Here is a 10,693-nt window from a genome sequence, read left to right as displayed (position 1 = left end):
TTTCCTTGGCCCCTCCAAGTTTCCCAACTCGGAGAAGTATTCCAGAGCGGTTGAGTCCATACCCTCGAAAAAGGAATGAAGGGGATCGTCCGCACCATAGGCCCCTTCGTTGGACCGTTCCTTCACCGCTCGGGCCTCATCGAACATGGACTCGGTGAATGAAGGCGACCTTGAAATATCTATTATAACGAGCGGAGTGGAGCCGACATCTCGAGGGGTATCAGCCTCCATCTCTACATCGGCCTCCCGAACCTGAGGGGATTGACATCCATTGTCTCTTCCTTAGTTGTCGCCCGCTCTTCAGGGGAGTTCGACTCACGGGCCGGCAAAATATCATCTTCTTCGGGATCTTCCCTAAGCTGAAGAAGTGTGTCCGAGCTCGATACTCGGGAGCCGGAACCTTTCCTTGGCCTATGAGCCACTCCTTTTTTTGGCTTCACTGCGGGGCTCGGGGAGCCTAAAGCTTTCCTTTTCTTCATCTTCTTTTCCCCCTATTCAATCCTAAGTTTCCACAAAGCGGAGGGATCAATAGAAGAGGGCGCGTCCTTATTTTCTTCTAAAGGCCTAAGCTTAATGGTCTTAGGTAAGCCTGAAAAAAGAAAAGAGAGTAAATCAGAATATGATGGAGGAGAGCCTGATATTACCTATTCGGGAGAAAAATCTTACCATGAGAATGGGCCTCCCATCGGCCCTTCGAGATTTCACACCATGTGTGCTCGGAATAAAGCATATGCGGACAAATGCCCTCGATCCACTCCTTGAACCAAAGGATGGCGTTTGGGACTCGAGCAACAGCTACACCATCACCAACATTATTGAGGAAAAAGGGGATGAACATAGATTAATGTTTAAAGGGAGGTTATACTTATGAGATACACTCCACTTCTCGGGGAATGGCATGAACTCAGGGGGGATCAAGTCTTCAGTCCTCATCCGGATGAAGCGTCCCTGCCAGCCCCCGTCCTCATCGATGCTCGAAAATGGGGCTATGCTGGCCCAGCGTATGAGCTTTATTAGTCCCCCTCGGAAGATTCGAGGACTGTATAGGCAGAGTAGGTATGGTAAACTGACGGGATTTAGTCGTATTCACGAGGTATCGAAGGAGGATCACGATCCTCCACAACGACGGATGGATCTAATCGAGGCATACTTCATACCTCTTACAGAAGTCCAGGATATCTGGGTCCACCTAGCCTAGTGTGAAAAGATAAGTGTAGACACTTAGATACCCCTCAATATGGGTAGTAATGAGATCCTCAGACCCGGGGACTACAACATCCTTGCCTGCCTAATTGCAGTCCTTTCGGACCGGGACGTCCTCGGTAATAGAGCATATATACCTTGATACTCCCTCACCTCAGCCCTGCACCGATGAGGGCTTTTCGACCTTAAAGTCATCTACGACCGAGCATCCCCGGGGGATAAACATTTTCATGGGAGGCTCGGTAGAGAGTTCATTGGGAGCCGTGCCAGAAGCAGATCTCTCGAGGATGACCACGTTGGGAGTGGTCTCCTCGATTTCGGTGGTCGGTTGGGAAGAAGAAGAAGTGACTTTTTGGGGAACAGATTTGGAAGTTTTAGCCATTGTTATCTAGAAAAACTTGAAAAATATGAAGGAAGATTGAGAGGTAAAAGGTCAAGTGCACTGATTTGGGTAGAAGATAAGTGAAAACTTGCAATTTACTGAAATTTTTTGAAGAACGGAAGTAAAATGCTAGAGTATGAAGAAGGGCAGTGATATCCTGAAGACTCGAAGGTAGAAGCTTGGTCAAAATGTAAAAAATGAACGAAGGAGGGGAGTATTTATCGAGGCTTCATGTCATTTCACATCTAGAGATGACCTGCCGATGGCTGACACGCGTTTAAAGTCATAATGACACGACTGATGGGATATTTCGGATTCTTTGTCGTTTCTTTCATGGTGTATTGAAGAAGGAATCGAAGTGCACATGTCATTTCTCGTCATTTTTGTAAACTTACTCTCCGAGAAATGAGGGGACTATCTGTATACGGGTGAAACCGAGCTCGTGGGACACCTCAGTTTTTGATGAAGTAAAAGGATCAAGAGACGTGACTGTAAGGAACCAGAATCGAGGCAAGGAGCCCCTCGAGTCGGGGTCCGGGTAAAACACCCGCCCTCGAAAGCATCGGTGCCATGGCCCTTAGGTTTGACTCGAATCCCAAAAACCTCAGAGAGTATTACCAGATAATCGAGCAAGACCAACAAAAGGTCGTGATATCTGTGACCAGCCGGATGTCACGGCGTGAATCGCGACATGTATCGGCAAAAACTCGGTGATTAGTAAAATGAAAGATTTTACCTTTTATGAAACTGCACTTAAAGTAAAACTCCTCTACTATATAAAGGGGAGTCTAACTATTCATGAACATACATTGTGACACGCAATTCAAGACAATATACTCTTATTTTCTCTGTTATTCAAGGTTCCTACTTTTGTTCATCAATTCTTCATTAGCGTGAGCCCGGGATCGAAGGCAGGCATTCCATTAGAGTTGTGACTGAGTCCGGGATCACTCCCCTTAATTGGTTTGACAATTTATTACGTCCTTTATCTGCTTAATCTAACATAATTTATCGTTTGTATTGAATTAATCCACGTATTCTTAAAACCACTTATAAATTTAGCTGTTATCTATTTTTTAGGGTAAACAGTATCTACGATGTAAGGTTTTTCCACTATAAATGTAATGTAACATGTGATAGTAAGTTAGTTTTAATTTTTATTTGGATACAAAGTAATACTATAGGGACATACATGTAATTAAGTGGCCCAATTATATAATTTTTTAATTTAGTAAAAAAAGGCTGGCCTTCTTTCGCGAATGAAATTCAGAATCAACAAGGGTTTGTAGAACGAAGGGAATATATAATTAAGGTGCATCCTCATTTTTTGTTCGTAATGAGCGAGAGATATAATAGAGTTTCACGAAGAATTAAAAAAACATCTCCATGGCCTTCTCGTTTTGAGACATTATGGCTTACAAGTGGATCCCGGTAACAAATAAGGAATCTGTAGAAATTCAGATCTAACACCATGATAAAATACTACCTTTATGATTAGATCATATCCCTAAGATTTGATAAAAGAAAGGTGCATTTGCGATTAATATGTTTAAATCACTCTGTAATACTCCAGCAGCTGTCGCAAGGAATGACGTCATAGCTCCTGTAAAATTAATAACAATCAAAGCCCTATGTGGATTCAAATAACGGAGAGTACCTTGCTATCATGAAAATGCAAGCTATTACCATAGTAGTTGCAAGAATCAAAGCGGATACTAGAGTGGGACACTCAATAGCATCAGGAGACTAAATGATAGAATATATGAGTCTATCAAACTATATATAGACTAGGTTCTATATAGGTTTCCACAGAGAATGCTAATGTAACAGTAAGTAAATGAAACATGGAGTTTTTACGTGAAAACATCCCTGCTCAAAGGGATAAAAAACCACGACCTACACTGGTAGGATTTCAAATTCACTATGAGTAACTTTAGATTACAACCTATGCAATCTAGGAATTAAACTCTTAATCCCTCTCTAACTTGTAATACACCTACTACAAGCCACTTTGCAATACACCTATTATAAAGACTTCAACTCATGACTAACTCCAGTCACGACAGAAACACTGAAGGTTTATGATTTACAATAGGTTCCTAGGTAACGCTTCTAGATAAGCAAAGTAGGAGTTTCAATAAATAATAATTAAAAAGTTACAACTCAACTAAGAACATACAAGATACTAGCTGTAAGAACTGGTCCGTAGTGTTAAACTTTGTTCTTGATGCACTTGATTGTCAGATGCATTTGACTAAAACCTTGCACATAGCCCCACACTAAAGACAATATCATGTCTGCTGGCAGTAAGGTAGATAAGAGACCCAGTAATGGCCTTTATACATGGTTTGATTTATAGGAGAGTCATATTCATCCATGCCTAGTCGAGTCGCAGTGGCAATGGGAGTGTCAATCACTTTTGATGCTTCCATATCAAACTTCTTTAGGAGCTCCTTGATGTATTTCTGCTTGCAGATGAATGTACCCTTTGTGGACTGCTTCACTTGAAGACCCAAGAAGAAATTTACCTCACCCATCATCCTCATTTCAAACTCACTTCCCATGAGTTTTGCAAATTCTTCACACATTGAATCACCTGTTGCCCCAAAAATGATATCATCAACATATACTTGAACGATGAGCAGGTTCCTCCCTTGTTTCTTCAGAAACAAAGTGTTGTCAATTTTTCCTCTTGTGAAACCATTTTCTAAGAGAAACTTTGACAGTCTTTCATACCAAGCTCGAGGAGCCTGCTTCAACCCATACAGTGCCTTGTCCAATTTAAACACATATTCAGGGTGTTCATGACATTCAAAACCTGGAGGTTGCTTTACATAGACTTCTTCCTTGAGGAATCCATTCAGAAATGCACTTTCGACATCCATTTGGAACAGAGTGAATTCCATATGAGATGCAAAGGCAATGAGGATTCTGATGGTTTTCATGCGAGCAACTGGAGCAAAAGTCTCATCATAATCAATTCCTTCCTCCTGATTGTAGCCTTGAACCACCAGCCTTGCCTTGTTCCTAGTAGTGTTTCCATGTTTATTAAGCTTATTCTTGAATATCCACCTGGTTTTTATGATGGTTCGATCTGAGGCTCTAGGTACCAGGTGCTATACCTTGTTCCTTTTGAACTGATGCAACTCATCGTGCATGGCTGTAAACCAATTTGCATATTTTAAGGCTTCCTTGATGTTTTTGGGTTCTATTTGGGAAAGAAAGGCTGAGAAAGCAAGTGAATTTCTGGATTTTGATCTGGTTTGTACTCCTGAATCCAGAGGGGTAATTATGCTGTCAAGAGTATGGGAGCTTTTGTGTTTCCAATTGGGCACTTGAGCCTCATTTGTAGAGGAGCTGGGTAAGTTTGACCGGTTCCCTTGCATTCTTATCTCAGCTACCTATGGAGTACTTTGAATTGCATCAACCACTCTTTCTTCAGCTTCAGTGGTTGTTATTGTGGTACCTGGTTCCTCTCCAAATGTTGAGGAAGAGACTGCATTGTCTTCACTTGTCTCCTTCACTTGACTCATCATGTCTGCCTTTCTGTTTGTCATACTAATGACTTGACCTGGAACTAGCAGAGGCTCTCCATCTTGATCATCCTTGTTGCTTTTCTCATAGTATAGATAGGACTAGTCAAAGATTACATGTACACTTTCCTCAACACACTAAGTCCGCTTGTTATATATCTTGTAGGCTTTACTTTGAGAAGAGTACCCTAAAAATATTCCTTCATCACTCTTGGCATCAAATTTTCCAAGCTGATCCTTTCTATTGTTGAGAACATAATATTTACACCCAAATGTTTTTAAGTGAGTCAACTTTGGCTTCCTTCCATTCAACAACTCATAGGGAGTTTTATTCAAGAGAGATCTAATCATGCACCTGTTCACTAAGTAGTAGGCACTGTTGATAGCTTCAGCCCAGAAGTCCTTAGCAATCCCACTGTCGATCAACATTGTTCTTGCCATTTCCTCAAGGGTTCTATTATTCCTTTCCATAACTCCATTTTGCTGGGGAGTTCTTGGGGCTGAGAAGTTGTGAGTAATGCCATTCTCGTCATCAAACTTAGCATTGTCAAATTCTGTTCCATGATCTGATCTAATGCTTGCTTCTCTTGATTCCATCTTCACTTGGATTTTCTTTACAAAGGCTACGAAAACTTCAAAGGTTTCATATTTTGTTCTAAGAAACAGAGTCCAAGTGAATCTGGAATAGTCATCCACTATCATAAAGATATATCTCTTTCCTCCCATGCTTTGCACTCTCATCGGGCCACATAGATCCATATGAAGGAGATCAAGTGGTTTTGAGGTGCTGACATCCTTCTTTGGCTTAAATGAGGATTTCACATACTTCTCTCTATCTTAGGCATCACAAACTTTATGTTCTTTGAACTTTGACATGGGTAGACCACGGACCAGGTCCTTCTGAACCAGTTTATTCAGTAGAGAGAAGCTTGCATGCCCCAGTCTTCTGTGCCATATTTCAGCATCATCATCAACTGCTTTTAGGCAACTCAGATCACCACTTTGTAAGGACTTAAAATCAACAACGTAGATATTCTTGTATCTTTTGGCCACAAGTACCACTTCACCAGTTACTAGATTTGTAACTGTGCATATCTTGGACAAAAATTCCACCTTGTTTCCTTTATCACATAATCAAGAGACTGTACTTAAGGCCATTGACGTAGTACACATTCTCACTTGAGTGAGTGAGCGACTTTCCAATTTTTCCAACACCAAGAATGTATCCCTTTTCCCCATTTCCAAAGGATACACTCCCTCATTGTAGGGCTTTTAGTGAAAGAAAGTCCATGGTATTTTCAGTCATGTGTTTTGAGCATCCATTGTCCATGAACCATTGTTGATTGCTTTCTTTCACTGTTCCCTATACAAGGAGATCACGGGTTAGATTTAAGAACCCACGCAAGTTTGGGTCCTTTGTAATAAGCAAGAGGATGAATACGTGTTCTTCTAGTCCATGCAGGTAACATGCGCTTTTTATGGGTGGCACCTGGTCCTCTTTTAGCAGTTACTCTTTCAGCAAAAACTTTGTTCTTCTGAAGAGACTGAACCCTGGCTTGGCAATTTTCTTTGAAATGTCCATTGTTCCCACAGTAGGTACACAGTGAGTAATCAGATACAGTTACGTACTTGCTATGAGGGTTATAAGGTGTTGTCTCTCTTTGAAACCCTATTCCCTACCTGTTTCCACCATTATTAACATACATGACAGTAATAGCATTCGAGGACCAGGTCCACTTAAGGGACTTCTCAAGATCATTTTTTACTCTTTCCAGTTCTGCTTAGAGCTATCTATTTTTCTCAAGTTCAGCACACAAACTAGTTCTTACAGCATTTAACTCGTTTTCAAGTTTAATGTGTGCCTCACTAGCTACTTTTTTTCCTTTTTCAGAATTTCCAGGCCTACACTCAGCTCTGAGTCCCTCTATTGTTTCCTTTAAGTCTACAATCACTACTAAGAAGTCATCTCTCTCCTGCTCAATAACAGTCACTTTTTCCACTAAGGCATCTTTTTCTTTACTGAAATTCTCAATGGTTTCTTTTAAGACAACTATTACTACCATCAGATCATCTCTTTCGTGTTCTACACTAGTGATTTTCTCAGTTAGAGCCTTTTTTTTCACTTTCCAGATTATCTATAGTTTCCTTCAAATTAACCACACAGACTACCAAGTCATCTCTAGTTTGCTCAACATCTCCTAATTCTATGGTCAAAGCATCCTTATTATCTACAAGACTATGATAGGCATCAATTAATACATTTGCTATTGACATGAGTTTCTTAGGAGAGTAGGATTTCAAATTTCTCTGAACATCCCTGAAGTTTACCTCATCATTGTCATCATCTTCATCATTGTCTGATTGAGCCATCAAAGAAAATATTGAATCATATTCATTTGCTTCACTTTTAACTGCCACCATAGAACTATCACCTGCATCAGTTTCTTCTTCAGACTCACTAGAGGAATCTCCCCATGCTGCAAGAGCTTGCTTCACAACATTGTCAATAATATTCTTTCTTTTGAATTGTTTGTTAGGAACCGAGTTCCTCTTGGCTACTTTAACAGGGTTGTACTTGAAGTGTTCTTGCTTCAGGAGAGGGCAATCTTTGATAAAATGCCCAGGCTTTCCACATTTATGACAAAGGTCATAATTCTTTGGTCTATTGGAACTGCCTCTCTTTGGTATCACTCCATTCATTCTGACCATTTTCTGAAACCTTTTGGTTTGGTAAGCCATGTCACAGTCTTCCTCACTTGAGTCATTGCTTTCAACTTTGAGTACCAGGTTCTTTTCTTTCTTTGGTTCTCTTCTTTCACTGCCCTTCTTCTTTTCATTTCGTAGGTTTTAAGATTTCCAACTAGCTCATCTATAGTCAGGGCCTGCAGATCCTTTGCTTCAGTAATGGCATTCACTTTGCTCTCCCATGAACTGGGCGAAACACTGAGAATTTTCCTCACGAGCTTGCTCATAGGAATGATTTCACCAAGTGAATGTAGCTCATTTATGATGGAAGTAAATCTTGTGTGCATGTCTTGAATAGATTTATCGTCTTTCATCCTGAAGAGCTCATACTCAGTGGTGAGCATATCAATCTTAGATTGCTTTACTTGAGTAGTTCCCTCGTGTGATGTTTGAAAAGCTTCACATATTTCTTTGGCGGATTAACAAGATAAGATCATGTTGTATTCATTAGGTACTATGCCACACACCAAAATTTTCTTGGCACAAAAGTTTTTCTCCACAGCTTTCCTAGATGCATCATTGTATTCTTTCCTAGTTTTTGACGTCGTCACTGGAAGGTCTCCGACCTTCTTTGTTGGGACATAAGGACCATCACATATAACGTTCCATAACTCAGAATCTTCTGCCATGATAACACGCATTCTTGTCTTTCACCACCCATAGTATTGCCCATTGAACCTAGGTGGTCTATACGTAGACTGACCTTCTTCAAAATTTGGTGGAGCAACCATGAGGATCCTTCCTAGGTGTTAACCTGATAAAAATAACCCGCTCTGATACCAATTGATAGAATATATGAGTCTACCAAACTATATAGAGACCAAGTTGTATATAGGTTTCCATAGAGAATGCTAATGTAACAGTAAGTAAATGAAAGAGGGAGTTTTTACGTGAAAAAATCTCTGCTCAAGGAGACAAAATACCACGACCTACACTGGTAGGATTTCAACTTCACTATGAGCAACTTTATATTACAACCTATGCAATCTAGGAATTAAACTCTTAATCCCTCTTTAACTTATAATACACCTACTACAAGCCACTTTGCAATACATCTATTACAACGATTTAAACTCATAACTAACTCTAGTCACGACTCAAACACTGAAGGTTTATGATTTACAATGAGTTCCTAAGAACTAGTCCATAGTAGCGTTAAACTTTGTTCTTGATACACTTGAGAACTAAATGCTTGATTGTCAGATACTTGAATGCTTGAATGAATTCTCAGGTGTTCAAGTGATATTTTGTTGTAATGTTTAATATTAATACAACATGGATGACATCAATTGAATGATTGGTAGGTCAATAAGAAGTGACTGCTGAACTGTGCTGCACTGTTTCTGTGTGTAGTGCAGGCAGTCACTTTTCAGCTGTAAACAGTTGATTTTGTACTGCTGTCAGGAAAACTCAAGGGTATCGTCCCTGTGTTGATTCTCTATCTTCTGAAGTCATATCAACTCACATTAGCTGGAGTCCGTTGATTTGAGTTGAGTACCAAGTGTGTCAGGTTCCTTATGTGGTTCTTTGACAGTAAGTTTGTTAGATCATCAAAACATAAAGCTAAGCTACTGTGAACCCATCACTAAATATGTGATCATATATGTGCAGATTTCCTAACAACATCAATAAAAAGTAACAAAAAGCCTTCCTCGTCATTAACATTTTTTCTTGCGGTAATTATGTCCTCTCGGGACAATCGATGACTGCATCAAAGATGCAGTATTAGAAGTACATTTGAGACTTCTTAATTAGCTACTTGTAAATAGCCCCAGGGCTATGGAACACAATACGGTACGATTAGTTCTTCCTTCGCTTGCCTATTTCAGTAGGAAATTAGAACAGCCTCCAATTTCAAAGAATAAGATGAGACGAGAGCTATATCTTCTAAAATCGGGCAATAATTGCTATAAAGCAAGGAGATGCACAAGAACGATCCCTAAAGCAAATACTTAAAATGCTCCACGACTAAGTAAAAAGAAAAAGGAAAGCTTCGTGTCTTAGTTTCATTTCCTTGAACTTGCTATTACTGCGAAATTTACTATGGCTTGGTGAATCATTAATTAATTAATTTTAAAAAAAGATTTCTGCATCTCGGTTGAACAATATATGCATGGAGAAGGCGTGGGGGTGTGGCGGGGGTGGATGGCCTGCGAGACCTCTCTCATTGTTGTTCCCGGACCACCTATCTCTTCTTTCCCCTTTTCCTAGCCTTGTGAGATCAAATTTCTAAAACGAAGTAAAACTTAAACTAATATAAAAAATGAGGTAAACATTCTTATGGTTGATTAAATTACATTAATTATGTAAATAATAGTTACACCATAGAATCATAACTTATAAGAATCTTTATATGAATAGTCAAATACTGAAATTGTACTTCATTATTGTCATTATGCAATATCCAAGAAAATAAAAGACGAGTAGTATTTTGCTTTTAAAAAAAGAAGCACTCCGCCGTAATTCTCGAGAAAGAAAAGTAAAGCTTAGAGGTGTAAGTGCGACGGCTCTGGTTTCAAGTTTCAGAGCACCATAAACAGTAACATCTAGGGTTTTACAATCTTAAGGCGATAACGAGAGTGAAGATATGGATTCTTTTTCGGCACCGTCTATTGGATCATCGTCAAACAGTGACTTGATGGACCAGCTTAAAACTCAGCTTGCCCAGGCCTACGCTGAGCAATTTCTCGAGGTTTTATCTCATCTCTCTGTCTTTTTCATCTCCCTATAGGTTTTGGCTTTGATTCGTGTTTAGTTGTTCATTGACTTATAACTTATAAGTGATGTGAAAAACCTGCTGATAATTGGTCGGTTATCGGCTATAAGTTAG

Source organism: Nicotiana tabacum, chromosome 20, assembly GCF_000715075.1.
Source record: "Nicotiana tabacum cultivar K326 chromosome 20, ASM71507v2, whole genome shotgun sequence".
Lineage (NCBI taxonomy): Eukaryota > Viridiplantae > Streptophyta > Magnoliopsida > Solanales > Solanaceae > Nicotiana > Nicotiana tabacum.
This window is presented reverse-complemented; position numbering follows the sequence as displayed.